At 43.1% G+C, this 24,277-nt stretch overlaps 1 non-coding gene across 1 annotated transcript; it reads right to left on the bottom strand.

Moving 5' to 3' along the window:
* Nucleotides 1–7,028: 7,028 nt before the first annotated feature.
* On the bottom strand, nt 7,029–7,135 carry LOC138514801 (U6 spliceosomal RNA). The gene has a single exon (XR_011281950.1). It is a non-coding gene; the product is annotated as a U6 spliceosomal RNA (small nuclear RNA).
* Between the last annotated feature and the right edge of the window lie 17,142 nt (nt 7,136–24,277).

Raw genomic sequence — 24,277 nt, 5'->3', positions numbered from 1 at the left:
TTAAAAATGTAAAGCAGGGGACCCAGCAGGGCATGCGTGCTAACGTTGGCGATCCACTGCATGAATGTTGCATTTTATTTAAAATGACCCCCCGCCCCATTGTTTCAATGCGTTTTGGCTCCTGGGCATTGTCTGTGTGCTAATGCAGAAGGGTATTAGCGCCAGAAATGCATTGAAAAACATGTTTTTTGCGTTATGCTAATAATGCCCAGAATTGCACCTGCAATGGAGCAAAGGCTCGGCAAAGATGCACGTGATTGTTCTGTAACATCATTTCAATAATCAGCAGTGTGTGACATGTCAGAAAAGAAGTAGTGGAACTATGTTCCCTGGTTGCCAGCCCGTGCGCCCCAAAAACCCCATCGCCACGCTCCATACCACGCGCAAACCAAACCCCCAAACAAACACACCTGCTGTTTACGGAAATGTTCATTGCAGTGCACTGAAGTGGAACTTTCAACTCACTCCTACACATTTATTTTAAAAGTAAACCTTTCCTGAACTAATAAATGAAAGTATAAGAACAGTAAAAAATGTGTTTTAAAAGTAGACGAGCACTGTCCACCCACTTTGACCACTGATAGGCATATGTGTGTGGTGTGCTTAGAATTCCATCCCAAATTGACCTGAGGGAGTGCTTGAGCCAAGTAAGTCATACGCACTGATGACCAAGGGATTTCTGAATCTATTTTGCAGTTATCCTTGGGGGATAAAAAAATGATCTTGATACTGAGGGGGGAATTAGGTTTTGTTCTTTTCGGATCATTTGGGGTCAGCACATAGAACTCACTTGACGTCGAGTCAAAAACAAGGTCACGTGCCGCTCAATCAATCAGGAGTTGCACTTTTTGGGGACACTTGGTTGCAGTCCTGATATCATACCGAAATTGTCTTAGTGCATTCACTTCGCTACAGGGTGCATTTCAAATATAAATACCCCTTACAATGCGGGAACGAGATGTCTGCACATTAAACGGGGGTTCTAGGAACGTGATATTCCCTTGGGCAGGATTTCCGGAAGTGACTTGGTAGCTCTGTCGTGCGTCACCTTTTGTGAGGCAGCTGTGAATTGTAGGGTAATAAGACCCGCTTACGTTGTCCCACTTTAAACAAAGCTTTCAGCGTCTGTTTATGCAAGTGTAAAGAGGACCTTCGCAATGTTTCACTGCGGACATTTACACAAGACTGTTTTCCTGTGAAGTCCAAACGCTCTGACGTAGCTCCTCAGCAGCTGCCATCTGAGGAACGTATCTCAAGGCACACCTTATCTATTGCAACTACTGCGTCTGAACGCGTTCACTGAAGTGTTGAAGGCTGGCACAATCGCCTCTTCGTTTAGCTCATGAATGTAAGTGCATGTTTTCCTCGCGAATAGCAGGGTTCTGAGTACACTAAAGAGGCTGTAAAGATTAATGGATGAACTGGTTCAAGGCCATTTGTAATGACGTACATTTCCCAGCACTTGGGGTGAATATGGAACGAAGAAACAACAATTAGGGTTAAAAAAAAAATAGGCTCCTTAGAGACACTATCCAGTGCCTAGTGCGAGAACAACGTCGTGTCATCTGTTATAACACACATCTGTTGAACTATAGGACATAAGCAAAAAGCACATCGACGTGCTTTCAGTTGCAACACAAACATCTGCCAACTGAGCCCTTGTCATAAGAGATCGCTCTTTGCCCAGTCCTTGGAGTTAATCCAACACTCTGCATTCTGGGACTTGTAGATCCATGCAAATGTCTAACTGCAAGTCCATTCCTGTATGAGCCTTGTTGTTTATTTGTGACAAGGCCCATTTCTGCTTCTCACAATAATGTAATAAGGAAACGCATTTGAGAAATAAGATTTTTTAAATAATTATGATGTTTAACCAATGGCACCCTCCAATCAACATAACATAGACGTTTTATTGTACTCAACAAAAGACTTTCCAGGCTTAACTGCTGTCACGGCTGAGTGGTTCAGTAGGAGTAAAAGCCAAGTAAAAGTATTCCGAGTTTTACCAACGATGCCACTTGCAAGCAGCAAGTTAAAATCCCAACCCGCAGACATCAAGCGTCAGAACTTTACACATCTACATAAAATACATTAATAAATGAAAATCTACAACTACTTGCATACCACCGCCTCAGCCAATGCGCACTAGCACCAAAGGCACAGGTGGCTCCTATCTGGACACAAACGCTTCTATCTGCTTGACAGAGAGCACCCCGGGACAGCCCCACGCTCAGTTTCTGAGTACCTCTGGACTTCACGCCCAAACATAACATAACACAAAGAACATTTAAGGTTATTGTATATCTGCAGATATAGCTTTTCCTGACCTCCTTAGTTCTGTAGCCTTCTGTCTTTCCCTAAATGGGTCTGCCTTCCTGGCAGCAAGCAGTCACTCACAGGCATTTGTGCCCTACACGTTTGTCTTGCCTTATGGTATGGGTTTCTTGGTTCGACTTTGTCTGGTGAAGATAAGGTGTGTGTCCTCCTGGATTTGTGGAACACCTGACACGGCCACCAATGAAGCCCTGGTCATGTGCTTGGGGCCAGATGGCAGACGTTTTTGTAATAGTTGTACCCCGGGGTTGTCAGACTTAACACCCCCTTCCAGGATCTTCTGGCCCTCACTTTGCCTCCTCTTCCACCACCTTATGAGGATTCACTGGATGTGGGAAATTAGCCTCCTGACTTGGGTTATTTTCTTCCTCCCTATCCTTTCTGCTTTTCCCCTCTTCCTCCATCCTGGTGTTCCTGTTAATCCTCTCCATCATCTTCATGCTTTCTTTCTCTCACATGCTCTATGTCTCCTCTACTCTTCCTCTGCTTTTCATGGTCTCCCTGCTGCCGTCTCTGCTCTCCTCTGATTCCTCTTACTTTCTCCCACCACTGTTTCCGTGTTCTGCAGCTCCACTCTTCTTTCAACCTTCTTCATTCCACTGGCACCTTTCTCTCTCCTTCATTGCTGCTCTTCTTTCCCCCTCATTTGCCTACTCCTCTCCTTCACTTTTGCTCCTCCCTCTCCTCCCCATTCCGCCTCACCGTATCACCACGCTCTAAACTGCCTCTCAGTCTCCAGACTCCTAACTACCACACTGGTTGTATACTCATCTCTCTGTTATCCCAGCTCAGGGGTATGAGTTGCACGTACGGGTGGCTGGGGATAGAGCAATCATCATCAGCACCAAAGGTTTAGCAGGTGTGGATGATTCGTTAGTGGTCTGCGACACAGCTCTGCTAGCCGGCATGATAAAGCACCCTTCTGCAATCTTGGATTCAGTTTCCTTGGTATTGTATGGTACTGTTGGCCAGGAGGACCAGTGTCTCTTCCATTCCATATTCATGTAAGGGTTCAGGCTCCTTTTCTGATAAACTGGAGTCTGCCCAGAATCAAGAGAGTCCGAGCAGTGGGAACCAGCTTCCCCTACCTCACAGCCCAGCATTGGAATGCCCTCTTCTCAGCATTCAGGGGATAAAACCGGCCTTCCGCAAAGCAGTAAAGACCTTAATCTTTACCTAAAAACTCTTTGGCACCCAGTTGCCACATAATTTCCTTGCAAATGTACATATACTGTCTTACAAAATGAACTCTGTATGTATGCATCCAATCTTCTTGATTCCCCCAGGGCTGTTTGCGCACTACATAAATATAAATAAATAAATAAATACATAAACAGGAAGTAGCTCCCTAGATCCATTGACTTACGCTGGGTAATCAGAGCTCCCAGTCCTCTACATTATTACTTTGGCGTTCACGGTTTTCCATGGTGGCGGCTCAGAAAACCATGTGGTCTTTAGCAGTCTTCAGACTATATTTCCCAGGGTATAGTGATTCAGATGAGGCCAGGGATTGACTGATGCACCTAATGGATCTGCCAAGTACCTTCTCTTGGGGCCTGCATCATGGAGTGCTTACCAGTCCTCAGGCACCATGTTCATCACAGACAACCCCCTAGTCTAGCATTAAGCATGGATATTATTCACAATATAACGAATTAAAATATTCGAATTATCATAGTCATAATTATTTTTTAAAAAGCCTAAAACAAAACAAAGGAACTGAGCAGTCTGTAAATGCTTCTTTGTTTAATAAATAGTGCATATTTCCTATGCGTACCACTGAATAATATGGTTTCTTGGTCAATTACACAAATATCACTTCCTTTGGCATTCTTGCATCAGCTAAAAACGAGGGGTAGCATGACTTAATCGGTCCAAAAACCAGAGATAGTACACACCTCTAAATGTCCGTTTTAGACCCACCTTCATATCCATAGAAGAGGGAGTAATAATTGTACTGACAGCTCTGGCTATTCTGTGCAGAGAGTGTGCTTGTCCCAGGGTCATATGTGGACCAGACCTCGGCTAGCAAGCATACATTCTGGCTTTTGAAACTAATGAAAAAATGCTAAATGGAAAATATTGAATGGTACCGTTGAGTTAATTGTGATTGGAGATGGTACTGATGAAGGTGGTTAGCACCTCTGTAGGACACCGAAACCGGTTGACCCTTGTTTTCAGGAAATAGGCTATAACAAGAGCCAATCCTGACGAATGTGTTGTACCAAGAGCACTGTATGAACATAGTACGCTATTTTTGATGACACAGTCTGTTGAATGATTGCTACACAGACTTAAATTAACGTTTTCACAGCTTCTTTTAAACATTTAATTTTTAGATTAAGCTCCCATAGGTCCAAAAAGAATACATCATAACCTTGCAGACATTGTAGTTTTCCTTTTAAGTAGAACGTGGTCTATATGCCTTGTGTTCGATAAAATCTATAAAATATGTGTTCTAAAAATATTGTAGGCATGAACAGTGAAAGTGAGGGTTGCGCGACAGACCATGGTTACGAAACGAAAAATCATTCTTTCTTATTCTATCTTTTCGTAGATAGGCGGCACACCGCCATGTACTAGCGACATGGGGTGTTTCTAATAGGCATATTTAGAGATGTGTGCTATCACTGTTTTTTGGTCTGAATAAGTTATGCTAATACTCGTTTTTAGCGGATATGACGGTCTGAAGCAGACTGTGTGATAAAGCTTGTTCGCATTTGAAATTAACATTTAGGATCACTGTCTTTTGTGATATATATAGTTTGTTAACGGCAGACCCCTGACAAATAATGAATGGGGGCCTCGCTTTTGTGTTTTGTAAATCTTGCATCCACCCCATCTCTAGCTGATGGCCACAAGAGGCTTCTCTGGGTCCAATCAGGAAGAAATCGCCTCAGCCCGGGCACACCCGGGACAATATCAGAGATATCAACCACTGATGGACTAGGTGATCGGATGACAAAAGCGTGTGTCAATCCTTCTTAATTTCCTAGTGGCATCTAACCAGGGGAGTCCCAATTAAGGGCAGAACAGTGAAGGGTGAAGACCATTGACCCCAGCTTCTTTGCCTCTAAGCCTATGTGTTTGCCTTTCTCCCTGTTGCGCCTATGAGTACCCGAAGCTTCTTAACTACTATACTGTCTCTCCACATTGTTTTTATCACCTATAATGCATTGACTCCAGCTGCTGATCCTCCTACTCACCTCTCCCTACGCTTTCTCCAGTCATGCTGCAGCTTCCTCCTTTCCTATCCCTATTGTAAACCTCACAACTCGAAACTCCCACTACTCCATCTCTCTTCCACCTCCTTCCAACAAACAAAGCAGATGAGCTAACCATGTCTCCTCTAACACCTATCCACCTCACCTCATTTCCTCTGAGACTAAACCTCTCTACTCTTTCTTACCTTATCAACTGAACATTGCACTCTGGAATGCTCAGTCTGTACGCAACAAAACTTCCCTTCTCACTGACTACTTTCACTTGAGCTTTCCTCCCCTAGACCTTCTTGCTATCATTGGAACCAGGATTTCCCCATCTACCACTGGTACTCTGGTGGGTCTACATGACTCCAAACTATCCTTCATTCACTCTCCTCGACTGACTGGCAGAGGTGGAGGTGATGGACACCTGCTCTCTTTCCACCACAGTGCCTCACAGATCTTCCCTGCCATTTCCTCTCCTTCCTCGTTTCAATTCACCATCTCAACTATTGCTCTGCCTTACTCTGCTAACATAATTTCCCTCTATTGCCCTCCTGGTCCCACTGGACCATAGATTGATGATCTTGGGCAATTCATTGATTCTCTTTCCACTTAACATCACCTCATTTTCTTAGGTACCTTTAACCTTCTCTCCCCAACCATTTCTTAGAAATCTGAACCAGTATTTTCTTCATTGCCACGTTCTCCAATCTATCCATAACCTACCTATCCACACAGATGGTAATTGCTTGGTTCTCTCATTAATCCACACCACTCTCACAGCCACTAATACTACTGTCACACCATCCAAATCTGATCACTAAATTGTTTACACCACCACCTCCTTTGCACCCTCTGACCTTTCCTCACCACTTGCTTTAACTATGACTAAAAGGAAATATAAACTTTCTGCCATTTCTCCTTTCTCTCCAACCTACCGTTCACCCACAGCTGATGCCTCTTCCACCAACACTGCCTACTCCATGTTCCAATCTCTACTATATGACTCATTCTCTTCTCACTTTCCACTGCTTATTTTTACCCCTAAGTCTCAGCATCCTCAACCATGGGTCACCCATTTGTACACTCTCTCTGCAGATACATGTGTTGGCTGCTGTGCAAATAGAGGTATACCCACTCGCAAGAGGACCTAGAACTCTACATCTCTCCCCTGAACTCTCCCAAGTTCACTCTTGAATGAGCGAAAAGGGAATTCTACCTAACCCTCATTGACTCTCACTCCAACCATCCTCGCCGGCTATGTGAAACCCTAACAAAACACACTCCTCACTCCTCCTAAGTCAATGACTATCGATTTCTTTCTCACAGCCAATGACCTAGCTGAATACTTTTGCTGCAATAACTTCCCAAAATTAGAGTCTCTCCTGACCTATCTCACATTTCCTTCTCCTACATTTTACACTCTGCCTACTCTACCATTATCATCTGCCTCTATCTTCCACTTTAGTCACATGAATACTTTTTTTTAAATATATGGAACGATTCACAAATTTGCGTGTCATCCTTGCACAGCGGCCATGCTAATCTTCTTTGTATCGTTCCAATTTTAGTATATGTGCTGCGGAAGCGAGCACTAGTCACACTAATACTGATGACGTGCTATCTCTACTGATGAAGGCTAACCTCCCTTGTCCCTCATCAGACCCTCTTGCTCCTCAGCTAGTGAAGCCTATTGCCCATTTAATGGCCTCTCACCTGAATGAACTCTTCAAACTGTCATTCGACCTTGCTTGCTTTCCCTCTATTTTCAAAACAGCCATGGTCATCCCACTCCTAAAAAAAGCAAGGGGCTGACCAGAACCTACCGGCTAACTTTCACCATGTGTCTCTCCTTCTGTACTACTCCAAAGTGTTTGAAAGGGTTGTGTTCAACTGTCTTACCAATTTCTTAGACTTCCACAACCTTCCAGCCCCCCTACGAGCAGGTTTCTGCTCCTATCACTCCATGGAAACTGCTCTCATGACTGTGTCCAACTTCATTGCCTCTGCTAAGCACTCCAACCGATCCTCTATCCTACTTCTCCGACATGTCTGCTGCCTTTGATATTGTCAATCACTCTAATATCCTTAATACTCTCTTTCATCTTGGGATTTTGCGATTTAGCCCTGCCTGAATTGAATCGTACCTTTCACCTTGTCAATTCTCTGTCTCCTGGAGCAACAACACCTTTGAACTCACTCTAACTGTTGGTGTTCCACAAGGCTCTGTCTTGGGACTGCTCCTCTTTACACTCCAAACCTCTGCTCTTGGGGCACTAATCTCCTTCTTTGTGTTCTCGTAACAACTCTTGGCGGATGACACCGAAATATTTCCTTTTCAAGAAATCTCCTCTGATCTCTCTATCAAAATTTCCAACTATCTCTCTGCCAATACATTTTTATCACTTCACACTCACTGATGTCAAACTCTACTCTACCAAAACAGAGGTGCTCGACTTCCCGTCCAAAATATCTATCTTATCTCTTCCTCTACCTCTCCAGTTCCCACCTGACACTCTCTTCTACTCTTTTTCATCTGGAAACCTCAGCAACATATATGACCCTTCTCACTCCATCCCTACTTTCATCTGCATAACTGGAACATCAGCTCACCTCAACCTCCAAAATATTAGGAAAATCAGGCTCCTCCTTCCTTTCAACACTGCCAAGAATCCCTTAACCACTCTTATCTTCTATAAACTGAACGACTATGCCAGCATCCTCTTTGGTCCCCCCAACTATACGTTTTGTCCTCTAGACAAGATCTTTAACCTCGCTACCAGGACTCTCTTTGAACTCCCTCACTTCACATCTACTTCCTCATACCATCACCAGGCTGGATGGATGTCAAAATGCAAAACAGAATCAAATCAAAATGTCTTCTCCTGATTCACAAATATCTCCATGGTAAGGCACTTCTGTATCTTTCCTCCTCAATCCAACTCTACAATCCTTATGTTAATCTCTGCTCTGCCTCCTTCACTACCCTTGTGGCTCCTCAGCCCTCCCTGTGCTTCCTCTCACTGCCCACTCTTTCTCTCTTCTTGCTCCACTTACATGGAATTCTCTTCCCCCGGACATCCGATTAACAGTTCACGTGTATTTGTTCAACACCAAATTAAAAGCTTACCTCCTTGCCTATGAGTTACTCTCTTAACCTACTTCACATCTTTCTGCTAGCTAACATTTTTCCTTCGCCTATACCTACCCATACCCCTCACTTCCTCTGCCTCCACTCTAGCACTTCACCTATCATGGTCACATTCCTAGCACAGCTGGCTGTTCCGCCTACCTGCACTTAAAAATGTCCACTGTTGATTGTCCTTTGTAGAGAAGCAGATGTACACATCATTAGACCCACCCTATCACATCCATCATATTGGAAGAGCAGCAAGAAAGCACTGTGCATGACACCTGGTATCATCCAAATACTTCATCGAAGATATGAAAGACGTTATGCGCTCAGACAACCGTATCGAATGTACCCTTGAACTGACGTAGTAGAAGGAAGTCTATTGATACCACTGGACATATAAGAAAGTAAACTCTGACAGGTGTAAAGTGATGTCATGAAGAGAAGAGAACAGGGCACACTGAAATGATATATGAATAATTAAAGAATGAAGATGTGATGAAGTGACAAAGTGAACATACATGTGAATATGAAGAAGCTATAAATGCTGAGAAGGTAAGTGAGAAGAAATGCAGTAGATGTATACATGCAGAAATGCAAGGTAGATGAGACATATAGAAGTTTGCTAAACATAGGAAATAGAACATGAATAAAGCAGCCATGTTGAGAAAATGGACATCGGTTTTGTATGTAAGAGAGAAGCCTCAAGGAGAAAGACCAAGGCTTCAGAGCTGACAAGCACTCAAATACAAATTCCTGCAAGAACAAAGAATATTTGTTTGGCTCAGGATCAAAGATACCACAGCAAGAAGCAACTGCAAGGCACGAGACGAGTCAAGAAGGATAATCTATGTACACAAGACATATTTCCCTTAGATGAAGTAAAGGAGTGAACTTGTGAGAGTGCCATTGTTTGGAGAATTGTTTTATGGAAATGGGTGGCGATTGATGACGCTTGCCCAAGTTGATTGTTGCAGTGTAATTAATTGAAGAAAGAACAGAATAAAAGAATCTGTAAGTTTTGACACTCCCCTTTTACACTTGTGTAAAACATTACTGAGATACGCACCTAAGATGAGGAAATACTGTGCCGAATAGGTAAAAAGCACGGCTGACAACATTTTCAGGCCTTGGCCTCAAGTAAGTTCACTATCGAAAACAGTATTGCAACACATGACAACATACCTACATGCTTTATACTCGGTGAAGAAGTTCCAAAAAAGGTTAGCTATTTTAGCTTTATGGAAAATGTGTCGGAGCGAGAATGAAGACACACCCGAGAAGAAGGAGTGGCTGTTCAATCAGCATAAAAGCGAGGGCGAAGCCCCATCAGCTCTTCTTTCTCCTCCCAAAAACAATAGTACAATTTGAGGAAAAACAGGGATTTTATCCTCTAAAGGAGTGAAAAGCAGAGGCGAGGTATGTTAATCCGATATGTGCGTCCCCGCTTACAGTAGTGAAGATAATGTAGAAAAAAGCAAGAGTAGAAAATGTAAATATATTAGTGCATGTGATGAACATAAAGAACGTGATGAAAGAAGGGACAGACAGATAAAAGAGGAAGCCAAGAGACGAAAAGGAGAGAAAGACAGAGCTAGTGAAGTGACAATAGTACAGAAGAGTGGGTTGGAGGACAGATACCACTCAAATTGAACGGAAAGGATATTGACTATATGAAAGAAAGAGAGGAAATGGAAAAGAAGGTAAATTAACAAGAAAGGGTACAGAGAGAAGAAGGAAATGGAGAGGAAACGAAAGGAAGAACGAAGAAGATATGAAGAACAGAAAAAAGAGAAAAAGAGAAAAGAGGAGAAGAAATATGAAGAAACAGAAATACAGAGATTGAAAGAACATAGGTTGCAAAGAAGGCGAGAGGATGAAGAGAAAAGGAAGATGAGAAGAAAGGAAGAATGAATGAGAAGGAGAACGGGACAATGGGATGACGAAATAGATCACATTGTTAATAGATGTATAATACCAATTGAAGCACAAGAACAATGGGAAGAAGAGAGAAGGTCACAACAGCTCTGCAGGGAGCTGAATGAGATACCTAGAGTACAGACATGGGCTGATTAGCATGAGGCAGAAGGCATGGGGAAAAGGATTGGGGATCTATATAGTCAAATAAGGGAGAAAGATGGTTTCGAGACCAAGGGGAGCATCGAAGGACCTCCACAAAAGAAAACAGGAGGTGGATTGGATGAAATAATGATGGACAAGCATAGAGCACTGTCCTTAAGTAAAATAGACCTTGATGATGAGGAAAGGGATAACAGCCATACCAGTTGGGGTATAATGATATCAGATGGAGAAAGCGAAGAGAACGAGAGAGCGCAAAGAGAGGGCACGTGTGGTTTTTTAGTAGATCCGAACATAGAAAGAGGAGTAAAGTGGTCAGACTTCAAAGACCTGAAAGAAAAAACAACAGAACCTATGCCGAACGATGACAAGCACGGTCACATAGCACAGGGGATATATCCCCACCTTATTTAAGAAGATTTAGGTCACTGACCAGATGAAGTCAAGCAGCCAAATCATATTTTATGTCAGGGAATGCCCGAGCCAGTGCAATGGCAGATGATAAAAAAGGTAGGGATGGAAATGAACCCATTGCCAGAAATACAGTTGACTATCGTGCACCATTGATGATTGTTAGAAGAGAAAAATAAGAAAAAAAGCTGTGAATAGAAAGCATGAGGAAGCAAAGTTAGTTCAGAAAAAGCTATTGAAATTTGCCCTGGAAGGAGCAATATTGACGAGGGGTGACGGCATGGCCACACAAAAATGATAGCTCACACAGCCAAGCATGTAGGGTACCCTACAGATCAAGGTGGGTAAAACCTCTGGTTATGAGGTAGAGGGAATGGACCTAGAGGATGAGAAGACAGATTTGAAAACCCTCAAACGGGAGAAGGATTTAGTGGAGGACAGCCGCAGCAGCACTGGAATTGTGGCAGTACAGGACATATGGCCTACACGTGTAGAAATAGAGGTGGCATGCAGCAGAACTGGGAAGCTCCAAGAGGGGGATGGGCTATTCTCAACATTATAGTGAAGAACCACCAGAGAATTTTGCCCAAGTTCAAATGCAGTATCAGACACGTGTGCTGCAAATACAGCAAACACAGCAGATCCAGCTGCAATCACAGTCGCCACAAGAGCAACCACAGCAAGCGCCTATGCAAACACAACAAGTACAGACTCAACAACAACAGTACACTCCGATGCAACAAGTAACGGTACCACAATAGAAGGTGAATACAGGAGCCCCATAAGCACCCACACCCAGGATAGGGAGTGTAACAGTAGTGGGAGGGAATCCTTTTATAGGTACAGGAATCAATTTATACCCACATTAGGAAAGCCCACAGAGCAAGCTGATGTGTTCAGTACTTTCTGTGACACCAGACCCACAAGAGAAACCAAGGGTCAAGGTAATGATAGGAGGCAAGGCATTTAAGTCCCTTGTAGACACAGGAGGGAACATATCCAATGCCTGGCATTTCCATTAATGTGCAGGGATTCTCTGGGGTAATGAGTGTGGTTCCTTTTACTGATGAATTACCAATTTCAATAGGACAACATGACGTGTCCATGCCATTATTGTATTTGCGGCAGACACCAGTTAATACATTAGGATGTGACTTGATGACACAATTTAACATGATGACAATGAGATAGTGTGTTCCACTCCAGGGATACACTACATAATGTAAGAGAATTCATATTAGCATTTACCGGCCAAAAAGTATTACGAGGGGTTCCTTTGGGCTCAGAAGCATTTTTTTATGTAGTAAATATCGTGTTGTCATGGCTTCCTGGATTGATAGATACATTGTTTAGAATTACTGACAAATTGTTTTTTAGGCCAGAAATACCTATGGATTAGGAAGAAGGACAGGCTATCCCCATAGAACCTGAGGCAGCAGTGGTAAAAGAGGAAAGTGTGGTTGTTCATGGGACAGATGATGAGGGAAGAGCATGGAGAACAACTAATAGCTTTTGACAAAGGATACAGACTAACAGACTTGACAAACAAGGAATTGTTCAGAGATGAGTATTCAGATGATGAATTAGTATTGTTCATAAGGCTCACTTATTGGATTAAAGTTGAGAATAGGGAAATACCAAAGCGAATGGCACTGGTGAAAAAGAAACCATGATTTTTCCAGAAAGATTTAGAAAAGGTGCCAGGCATCTTATGGATCAGCAGTCCATATGACGTGGGTCTATTGAATGGAGCAGAAACAAATAAAATAAAGCTCAAACCCAGAACATTTTTACCATGAGCAAAACAGTACAGAATGTCCAGAAACAGAGGAAGGTATATTTGAAACCATTTCCACTTCAATACAGCAGGGAATACTGGTACCATCTGAATCCCCACGTAATACAGCTGTGTACCCAGTGAAGAAATCAAAAGGGGTGGTCATGGAGATTTATTCAGGCTCTACGCCCTCTAAACAATATTGTAGAAGCAGAGGTTCTATGCAACATTGCAGCTAATGCCAAATAGTTCACAGTTATGGATTTAAAAAATGCTTTCTTTTCAATTCCCCTCACAAGATTTGACTTTGTTTTTGTATAGGAATCAGCGCTGGAAATATACAAGATTACCTCAGGGGTACTTTGAGTCCCCATCAATCTTTAATAGGGCACTTCAGATGGACCTAGGTAACGTACAACTCGAGAGCACAATAATTCAGTATGTAGATGACATATTAGTGTGCAGTGAGACAGAAGATGCAGAAAAGATTCATTTCGACTAACAACAATAATAGCAGAAAAAGGATACAAAGTAGACAAACAGAAACTACAAAATTGCCAGGAAGAGGTCCTGTACATAGGACAGCCAATCTCTGAAGAGGGGAGAAAAGTGATACATGAGAGAGCAGAAGCAATCATGAAAACTACAAATCCTGAGACATTGAGGCAAATGCAACTATTTCTGGGCCTATGTAATTATTGTAGGGCCTGGGTTTTTGATTACAGTACATATATTCAACCACTTCTTAAAGGATGTAAGTAAGTACAGATAGGTAAAAGGGAGATAACATGGACAGATGACTGAAGAATTTGAAGAATTAAAAAGGGCGATTTGTACAGCCCCTGTGTTAGGGATTCCAAATTATAATGAGGAGTTTTTCTTGTTCTCACATTCAAATGGAGAAGTGATGACAGCAGTCCTCACACAGAAGACAACATTAGGACATGGACATAAACCATTAGCCTACTATAGTGGAAATTTAGACCCAGTAATGAAAGGGCATTACCCCTGCAAACAAGTGAATTTGAAGAAGTGACAAGTTCGAGACTGTCTTCACATTGTTCAATTCAGGTTGCAGAATTAGTGGTGCTTATCGCAGCACTCCAGAGATATGAGGATGAGGAAGTGACAGTATACACAGACTCTGCCTATATGACGTCAACCGTACATGCAGGTTTGTCTCTCTGGAAAAGGAGGGCTTTCTCCACTCAGACGGCATACCAGTGCACAATGTGCCATTATTGGACAAGCTTATTAAAGTACTAAAGCTCCCATTGGCTTTCACCATCGTGCAGTGTGCAGCCCACACTAAGAGGGCAGACATGATTTCTTGTGGTAACGAAGCTGCAGATTTTGAAGCCAAAAGGGCAGCATATTTTCCAAATATTTCTGATGTTGAAGTAGAAGATGTTAAGCAAATGTTGGAACGATGTATGATGTTGAAGGAAGGTGTTAATATGTTATCCATTGTACACTTAATTGAGCTGCAAGGTCGAGCTCCAGAGGAAGAACAGGATTTATGGAAGAGACAAGGGTGTTCTCTATCTCCCACAGAGGCTATATGGAGACAAGATAGCAGTGGAAAGCCAGTCAAAGCTCTAGCATTATTGAAAAAGGTGCTGGATCAGCTTCATTATCCCAGTCATACAGCCAGAGAGAATCTTGCTGTCAGGATCGCAGAAGACTGTTTTTCACCATATATCTTAGAACACATTGCACAGTGTTTTGTGAAATGCATTATCTGCCAGACGTTCACAGCAGGGCATACCTTGCGAATGGTGAGAGGAGAAATACCCAGACTCAATGGTCCTTTTCAGCATCTACATATAGATTATGTGGATATGTTGCAAACATGCAATGGCTACCTATATATGATAGTTTTAGTATGTCTCTTTTCCAGATTGATTGAGGCAGATCCATGTACGCACTTCAATGCCACATGTGCTGCCAAGTTTCTCGTATGTGAGGTGTTTCCTAGATGGGGTGTGTGCAAAATCCTGCAGTCTGATAATGGGCTGCATTTTGGAAATTAATTGTTCGAACAGATAGCTCTTCTATTAGGCATACAGCACAGGTTTCCATCTGCCTTTCACACACAGGTGAATGGTATCCATGAGCATTTAAATGGACTCCTTAAATAGAAGAAAGCCAAGATTAAGATGACTGATAAGAAGGGATGGCTAGATTGCCTACCCCTTGCACTGTTTGCTTTGAGAAACCAGCCTGGCTCAGATTGTCGAAATAAGAAAGTATATTGTGCCTCCTATTGTAATAAAAATATTTTATATTGGCCTACGCCAAGCTGCTCAAAAGTCGCTTGGGAAAGAAATCTGTGTTGCAAGGTCCTGACCTTAAATCTATGTAGGCTGCCATTTTACGTCAAACAGCCATTTTAGGATTCGTTGTGTAAAATTCACCATGTGAGCTAAAATGGTGGACAATGTCATTGTTGAGGTCATGAACTGAGACCTCGTCCTTCGTTGACCTATGTGTAAAGGTATTACACATGCAATGAAAACTAATCCACGAGCATATGTCGAGATAATATATTCGAATACTGAACAAAGAACATCTGTCTTATTACATTGTATTAATGTTTAAGAAGGCCTGCATGGAAAACTTTAGAATACACAGCAATTGCATACGCTTGTTGTTACATGTATTAAAAGCAAACCAGTTATATGCGGTTATTTGAGACTCGGCACGAACCCTAGATCTGTGATATATTAAAAGGAATATTAACCCGAAGTGGGGCTAGGCATCGCGCCCACAAAACATATAAAAAGCGAATGCATTCTAATGTACAGCGTCTCTCACTGAACACACTGAACCACGCTGGAGTTCTTTGTGTTGTACTGAGGGCCGATAGCTATCTGACTTTGCACTGTTTTTGTAATTGAATTCAGTAGAGAATAAAGTACTTTGTATGTTCCTTTGTAACCCGTGTTCGATGTATTTCCTTTTGGGGTACTCAGCCTCGATATATTATTTCTGTTTTTACAGTTGGCGCCCAAATAGGGACCCTCAAGATTGATGCCGGATTGTTGAAGGTTGACACACGCTATCGGACCGGGATCGGATGGTTTGACAAAAAGAAAGGGGCCCCTGGATGAGACGCGACACCTCAGCAGCGCTGCACGACCCGATCCCTGGACGATTAGCCTGTGGTCTGAGACGGCATCTTGATGAGGGTCCACTAATCGAGGCGGGCAGATTTGCCGAAATCACCATACACGAGGTAAGATTAGTTAGGTAAGATTCTTAGAAGTACCGATCGGTCCTCCTTAGGTTTGGTCAGGTGAGTCGTGACCCGATTCTTATTTCAACCCTGACAATTTGAATTTTGGCGCATTATATCTGCAGACACAATTATTGACCAGGTAACACCAAGAATTTGAGATATGCCTGGGAAATTGTCTACCTGCTTTAGGGCATTATTCCACAGTGATAGACAATCATTGGAATTTAGCCACCCGCCACCACAGGAGGGGTCACCGGAATGTACTATGTACTGTAAGCATGTCATTGGAAGTATAGTATTTAATGATATTTGGCACATACAGACCAGACATGCCTCCGAACTTCAGTGGCCAATCAATGGTAGTTTTGAGATCCCTCGCATTGAATATTTGGAGTCAGTCTTGTTAAAGAAAAAGGCTAGACCTGCAGCATTTGATGTTTTGCAGAATTGGAAAAAAGAAGCGTTACAACAGCTTAAGAGTAGAGAGAAACATGTGCGCCGTCATAAACCGAATGCCGAAAAAGCGTTATTATATGACCAGGATAAACAGTCTGAGTCGGCTAAAAATATGGAAAGGGCTTTCTCACTTGGTATTCACAAAATCTATCCTTCCAAAGATCTTCATGTTTCTGATGAGTTTATTGATAAAATATTAAATGAACGAAGGCCTGGTGCCTCTGCGCCACCTCTGTATGTCCATCTTCCCACTGTTGTACCTCTTCCTGCTGTTATTCCTGCTCTTCCTACTCAACCTGTTGTTCCTACTCCTCTGGTTTTTGTCCCTCCACCTGCTCCTCTGCCTCTTTTTATCGCACCAGTTATAGCACCATCCATCGAATTTGCCTGCTCCCTCTCTTCCAAGTGGTCCTGAACCGCTTTTAATGGATTGTGGTGCAGGGTCAAAGGTTGTCACTCGCAGTACTGTACCACCGGAGAAGAAATGTGAGTTAATTGCATGGGCTAAGCATTGTATGGAGAAGGATGATCAAGCTAGCGTTTTTTCCACACTTATTAATACGGATAATTTTCCTGAGAAAAATGTTTTTATTGAAGGTTTAGGGATTCAGTTATGTATAATGTGCGGAAGAGTAAATAATGCGGGTGTTCCGCAAGGGATAAGGGATCTAAATACTTTAGCACTTTCCAGAGACACGGTGGAGAAGGTAAATGAGCATGTTGAGAGGTTATTTGGGTATAGAAAGGAGTTAGAAAGGATACAGAATAAGGATGATGAAGAGGGAAATATGTATGTACAGAAACGGTTCCTTCCGTGTCGTAAACCGATATCGGAGGAAATCCGAATTTGTAAGAAAGATGCGATTAGATGGATTTCAGACATATCGATAACTCCAGTTGAAGTATATGACACGTATAGTCAATACATGCTGGAAATGCAGAGGAAAGTGATACAGGTAATGGTAGAGTACCTGCAGGATGAATGTGTAAAAAGGAAGATTAGTTGTCCCACAGAGTTATTGAACATTTATAAGAGAGCTTTTTCACTTAACACTTCTTCGACTGCTTTAGTGCTTGACTTGGCTCTGTTGCTTAGTAAGCATTTGGAGTTGCCTACATCTCAGTTGCCTATGAGAGAGGTTCCTCCGTCATTTGTCCCGAAGGTTGAGGTTGCGGCCGATGCTGCACGGGGTATAGTCGCTGTGGACATTCCCGCACATTATGTATCACAGTTTGTTCACGTCCCGTTTTCACGGCAGGAAGTGAACACCATTAGACAGTCTATTCCTGACATTAGGAAAAATCTGACAGGGTTTTATAAAGAGATGGAATCTGTTTTGCAATCCTCAGTGTTCACCTTAGGTGACATTGATTTGTTGTTTCCTGTACTCCTGCCCGTAGATTTATGGAAACAAGTTAGAACTATTGACGATGTACCCGGGTTGGGAGATACATGGGCGAATATAACTAGACTAGATGGGGAAAGGCCTGCTGGCGAACGACCACAACAAGTGATACTAACCCTGCCTGATAGAATCATTGCTAAATTAAAAACCATAATTCCCGAAAAGAGAATTATTTGGGACAAGCTTATGGCCTGTGTCCAAGGAAAGTCTGAAGGTGCCACTGAGTTCTTTAATCGGTTCGAACGGGTATTCTCGGATTTCAGTGGACAAGACTTAGGCATCGAGTCTGGGAAAAGATTATTTGTGGACAAATTTGTACTGCCTGACATCCAGTCACAGATTATGTCTTCAGAGAGCGCTTGGCAGGCGAAATCACAATCAGAAGTACTGCACATGGCTCAGTACTATGAGAACCGTGTCAATAATGAAAAAGATAGGATTGAAAAACGGAAAGGCGATTTAAAAACTAAAGTGCTCTTGCAGCAAATTGTTAGGGGGCCCAGAGGGGGTAATTCTCAGGTTAGAGGTCAGTATGTCCCACAGGAGAATGTGCCCTTGGGTCCTGTGAATATTAATCAGTGTGCTTATTGTCGTCGAGAGGGTCATTGGCGAGCACAATGCCCCGTCCTTCAACAAAGGTCAAATAATACATTTGGTAATATGGGTAGGCTATCCAGAGGTCGCCCGGGCGTAGGGGGCCCTGGTAAAGGTCAGTTTACACAGGACCCTCAACAACCTTTTTTAAAGGACAATCAGACTCTGAGTGCGGACACTAGGAATATTTTTGATCATCCTTCCGCTGCATATTTATCTGAAGAGCTTCCTTTTGATAATATTCTGTTTTGTTAGGATTGCCCGAAGCAGGGTTTGGAACCTACACCTATTCCAGTCAATCAGAAAGGTCCCTACGTTGAAATGATGGTGGGAAATAGGAAACATCAGTTTTTGATAGAGACTGGAGCACAGAAGTGTTCCATTGATCATTTGCGGGTTCCAAACATTCCACTGTCAGGGCAAACAAATGTTTCTGTAGGGTTTTCTGGTACACCAGTTGTTTGTCCGGTTTCTATGCCGCTACCTATTTCTTTGGGTCCCTTATGGACCACTGTCCTTTTCTGTTGACTTCGGATTGTGGAGAGAACTTGCTGGGGTTGAATTTGTTAAAAGAATTAAATGCAGTGATTTATTGTTCTTCTGATGGAGTGCGCTTGACGATTTCACCACAGCAATTTTCTGCCTCGCAATTTTTGACTAGAACTTTGCCTCCCGAATTCATTGATGTACCAGAGAGTTTGTGGGCTGTCGACGACAATGATGTCGGTGTTTTACAGATTGAGCCTGTTAAGATAGTTTTGAAACATGAAATTGAGCTGCCTCGCATTCCCCAGTATAAGATTTCGGTTGAGGGCGAGCGAGCTTTGAAATGTATTGTTTCCGATTTTGTGCATCGCGGTGTGATTGAAGAAATTTCAGGAAGTTTGTGTAATAGTCCGATTTTACCCGTGTACAAGAAAGGCGATAATGTAATTCCATTCCGTTTTGTAATTGATTTACGTGCCATTAATAAAGTTGTGGCACCACAATTTCCAATTGTGCCTGATGTGACGACGATCCTAACCATGATTCCAGCTACAGCTACTTACTTTAGGGTTGTGGACTTAAAGAATGCTTTCTTTAGTATTCCTATACACAAGGATAGTAGATATTTGTTCGCATTCACCTTAGGGGGATGCTCGTTTACATTTATTCGTGCACCTCAAGGGTACACAGAGAGTCTTAGTATTTATAGTAGGGCTTTGAAAGAGCAACTTGATACCCTTAAATTGCCCTCTACCTGTACTTTGCTTCAGTACGTTGACGATTTGCTTCTAGCTGCTGACTCTGAGAGTGCCTGTAAGGAGGGCACTGTGTCATTACTTATTCATCTAGCTAAGCATGGTCACAAAGCTTTGCTTAATAAATTTCAATATTGTTGTCAGGAGGTCGCCTATCTAGGCTATGTCCTGTCAAACGAGGGAAGAAGATTGACACCTGAAAGAATAAAACATATTTCTGGCATGTCTGTCCCAAATACACAGAAGAAAGTTAGAAACTTGATAGGTATGGCTTCTTACTGTAGGTTGTTGATCCCGAATTTCTCACTAGTGATCAAACCGATGGTGGCTTTGACGAAGAAGGGCATTTCTTCGCCGTTGCCATGGACCACGGAACACCAGCAATCGTTTGACTTGCTTAAGACTGCATTATGCTCTGCACCAGTTTTGGGCACACCAAACTATGAAAAGGCCTTTGTATTGTTTGTACATGAATGTGATGGATGTGCTTTGGCTGTATTAACGCAGGAAAATGGAGGGAAGTATAGGCCATGCAGGTACTATTCTTCCGCCCTTGATCCTGTAGCATGCGCTTTGCCAAGATGTTTGCGCGCTGTCGCTGCTGCTGCTGCATCTGTAAAACAGAGTGAGGGAATGGTCCTAAGCCATGATCTAACCCTGATGGTGCCTCACTCTGTAGATGTTCTATTGAACCGAACTCAAACGCAACACCTCACTTCTGCACGTTTGACAAGATATGAATAGATCTTGTTTGCTCCTCACATTCAAATTAAGAGGTGTTGTGTCCTTAATCCGGCTGAACTCCTACCTTTTCCGCAAAATACTATTTGCGTCGATGAAGAGTCACATGATTGTTTGTATACGACCGAACAAGAAACAAAGGGCAGAATTGATTTGAAAGATACCCCTTTGAATAATCCGCAAGGAGAGCTGTTTTGTGATGGCTCATGCTTTAAACTTCCGGATGGTACATCCACAGCCGCTTATGCAATCACTACATTGAGCACGGTTGTGGAAACTAAGAGAATTACGCATAATTCTGCGCAGGCCGCAGAGATTATAGCATTAACCCGAGCTTGTGAACTTTCCGAAGGGCTTGTAGTAAATATATATACTGATAGTCAGTATGCCTTTGGGGTGGTTCACAACTTTGGGAGACTTTGGTCGGAAAGAGGGTTCCTAACCTCGCATGGCACCAAGATTCAACATGGCTCCCTAATAGTGCACCTACTCTCAGCGCTTTCGCTCCCTACTCAGTTAGCAGTTATGAAATGTGCAGCACATCGAAAGATTGTGGATGATATTGGAAAAGGGAACGCTTTTCGCTGATCAGATAGCTAGACAAACTGCCACAGATCTTTTCACGGAAATGTATGTTTCAAGGGAGACTGAAAATGCCTATGTAATGGATGAGGGCGTTGGGTCTGTACGGGATATCCAAGCCGATGCCACATTAGAAGAATCCAAGAGGTGGGCTGAGGGCTTTGGAAAACTTGATGATGATGGGTGTTGGGTGGACACGGTTGATGGAAAATGGCTACTTCCTGATGCTTATGTGATGATGATGGTTGTAATGGCACACGGTCCTACGCATGTGTGTGCCCAGCAGATGACGAAAATGTTAGAAAAAGTTTGGGTAAATGATAACATTTCAAAAATTGCTCAGCATTACTGTATGATTTGCCTACAACATAATATGGGAAAGGGGACAGCAACCCCAAGGGGAAGTTTTGGGCCACCCTCTGTTCCATTCGAAGTGATCCACTTTGATTTTATTGAAATGGAACGATGCAACAATCTAAAATATGTCCTTGTGGTCATTTGTGCCTTCAGTAAGTGGGTTGAGGTTTTCTCTGTAAAAGATGCTACAGCCATGACCACTGCGAAAAACATGTTAAAGGAGTACTTTCCCCGGTTTGTTTGCCGAGAGTTATCTGGTCGGACAGTGGTCCACATTGTGTCGCCATTGTAATCCTACAGATATGTACAGCGTTACAAATTGAACAAACAGTTCCATTCAGCCAGACATCATCAGAGCGCCGGACTAGTAGAAAGACACAACGGTATCATCAAGAACAAGCTCACTAAGACGTGTGCCGGCACCAAATTAAAATGACCGGACGCCTTACCGATCGTGTTACTAGCCATGCGTACAACCCCTAAAACTAAGACTGGGCTCTCTCCATTTGAGGTGGTAATGGGGAGACCTGCCAATATCTGGAATCTTCCAAAATGTCGAAATATGAAGAATGTTGAAAATGTACTATTTTCATATTATTGTAGCCAATTGACTAAAAACCTGTATTTGATTTACTACCAGGTACGAGAGGCCTTACCTGTGCGATACGAGGGTCCGGGCCATGGCATAAGACCAGGGAGCTGGGTGCTCGTCAAATCATTTGAGCGCACCACCTGCCTCGCGCCTTGCTGGCGTGGGCCATTCCAGGTCCTGTTGGTCACCCACACAGCGGTGCGGGTAGCAGGGCGAAAGAACTCGATCCACGCGTCACACATCAAGAAACTTCCTCACCCTGTGCCACACGCTACAGGAGAAGCATAACCCCTCGCTGATACTGCAACTGATTATCCCAAAGCAGTAAGCAGCACTGAGAGTGTGTCAGAGAATATCTCTAAGCTCAGGAGGCTTGGGGAGGCTGCCATTTTGTCTCCACACTCTTTGCAAATTTTGCACCCGGAAACGGCTGTTTCAAATTCAGCCCCCTCACTTGCCTCTGACACATTGCTTCCAACGGGAAGTGACAACACATTGTTTCCGGACCAATCAGTACCAGGAACAGCCAGGTACCACTTACGTTCGAGAAAATAGACACACGGCACGGTTCTGCTGTGCATCTGATAGACATACGGCACGGTTCGGCTGTGCATACAAGGAAGGAAAAGAGTTATCGAGGGCTTACTTTTGCCCAAATTTGAGAAAGGGGATTCTGTTGGCTAGGGTTGTGGAAGGACGGGGGGGTTGCCAGCAACGAACATTAGGGTTTCCATTTGAAGACTGCAATGCCTGCCACCGCCGCCGCTCGTATTGGACTTGTAAATAAGGGGGTGACGAACCGGGACAATGGACAAAATGCCTGGGCCCCGAAAACGTATTGCTGTATTTTTGTAATGATATTTGGGTTTCTTATAGTCGCTGCCTTAGGATTATGGTACCTTGAGGAAACTCATTCCTTAGAACTTTTGTTGCTTGCTGAAAATGCACCCATTGTTCCTACTCCCTTTGTACATTTGCACACTTTATCCCCTCGGGATTCCCAGCACAGACAAAGGTACCATAATAACACACTACTACTTATCATGAATACTACACATGCCATTTTTAATAAATCCAATTGCTGGGTCTGTTCGCATTTACCGCAACACGGGGATAAGGGGCTAGGTTGGTATATTCATCCTTTAGTGTTGAAAACTGTCTGCTATGCTTCTCTTAGAGCACTGTTCTTTGGCCAATGGAATGATATCGTCTCAGGGAACTTTGATGGCACCAATTTGAATAGTTTTGAGAAACGTGTTTTGACTCCCCTGGGATGCTCCCTTTTTGCAAATAGGAGTAAACCGAATGTTGCTTCTATTAGGCCTTCTGATAAACTGTCTCATCCTTTCCAATCTTTGATTTCCTTTAAAATGGCTCCGATAGGCAATAAGGATTCCATGCCTCCTTCCTACACTGTTAACCATAGCCCCGATTCAGTTTCTTTCTGCATACAGAGGAATGGCACTCGGTCAATGGGAGATTTTAAAGGTTGTGCCAACGTTGCAAATTTGACTGGGGAAGACAGACCTTTGTATGTAGGCGAACCTGTCTATTTCGTTTGCGGTAATGTAGCGTTTCCATGGTTGCCCAGAGATTGGCAGGGATCCTATTACCTGGGGTGTTCATAGCAAGTACTATAGAAATTTCAAAGGCTCGCCCATGGTGGGACGAGAATGGTGACACCCCACAAAAGTCTTGGGAGATATAGCAAAATCAGTTGTGCCATTTTGGGAGCAGATAGTGAATTCAGAAGATATCAGGAGACTAGCGAGAGTACTGGAGAGAACCATCAACCGGACCACGGATATACTCTACAACATGACATTAGAGCAGAAAGCAATAAGATTAGTAGAACTCCAGAACCGGATGGCATTAGATGTAATTCTGGCTGAACGTGGTGGAGTATGTAAATTAGTGGGGTCCGCTTGCTGCATTTTCGTACCAGATTCTTCCCCAACTATCTTCAAGGCAATACAGAATCTGCATATCCTCAGTTCCGAAGTGCATGTTCCCGAGGGAAATTGGGATCGTGGCGCTTGGTTCTGGGACTTCTTGCGATCTTGGGGTTGGAAGATACTTTCGGTCTTATTAATTATTTTGGGAATTCTGTTGTTTCTTTGTTGTTGT

This window comes from Ambystoma mexicanum, chromosome 12 (assembly GCF_040938575.1).
Source record: "Ambystoma mexicanum isolate Mex_15411 chromosome 12, UKY_AmexF1_1, whole genome shotgun sequence".
NCBI lineage: Eukaryota > Metazoa > Chordata > Amphibia > Caudata > Ambystomatidae > Ambystoma > Ambystoma mexicanum.
This window is presented reverse-complemented; position numbering and strand designations above follow the sequence as displayed.